The sequence below is a fragment of the Aptenodytes forsteri genome, unplaced genomic scaffold (assembly GCF_000699145.1).
Source record: "Aptenodytes forsteri isolate BGI_AS27 unplaced genomic scaffold, ASM69914v1 Scaffold66, whole genome shotgun sequence".
NCBI classification, from domain to species: domain Eukaryota; kingdom Metazoa; phylum Chordata; class Aves; order Sphenisciformes; family Spheniscidae; genus Aptenodytes; species Aptenodytes forsteri.
Genome location: NW_008795131.1, coordinates 212,291 through 212,618, shown reverse-complemented (window position 1 = coordinate 212,618; position 328 = coordinate 212,291). Strand labels below are relative to the sequence as shown.

At 72.0% G+C, this 328-nt stretch overlaps 1 protein-coding gene across 1 annotated transcript in view; it reads right to left on the bottom strand.

Moving 5' to 3' along the window:
• Positions 1-328, bottom strand: part of KIF12 (kinesin family member 12) — a 13,153-nt gene that overhangs the window by 8,182 nt on the left and 4,643 nt on the right. The window lies entirely within an intron of this gene.

Genomic DNA, 328 nt, shown 5'->3' with positions numbered 1-328 from the left:
CGTGCCGGGCCGCGCTCACCTGGGCACGGGGGCGGCGGCGGCTCAGGGGGTGCTGCAGCCCTCCCCCCCCACCCCGGACCCCAGTGTGGAGGTGGCACTTACATGGACAGTGCCATCGCCAAGGCTGTGCACAACCTGCCGGTCACCTCGCCGCGTCTCCGTGCAGGTCAGTGGCCGGACCCTAATAGCAGGGGGGGACGGGGACACAGAGGTGCCGCTGCATGGGGACCCCAGGGAGCCCCGCTGTGCCCCTGCCCCGGGCAGGAGTGACACTGGTCCCCACCGTGTCCCCGAACCCTTCGTGTCCCCCCTTACCTCAGCACCCACC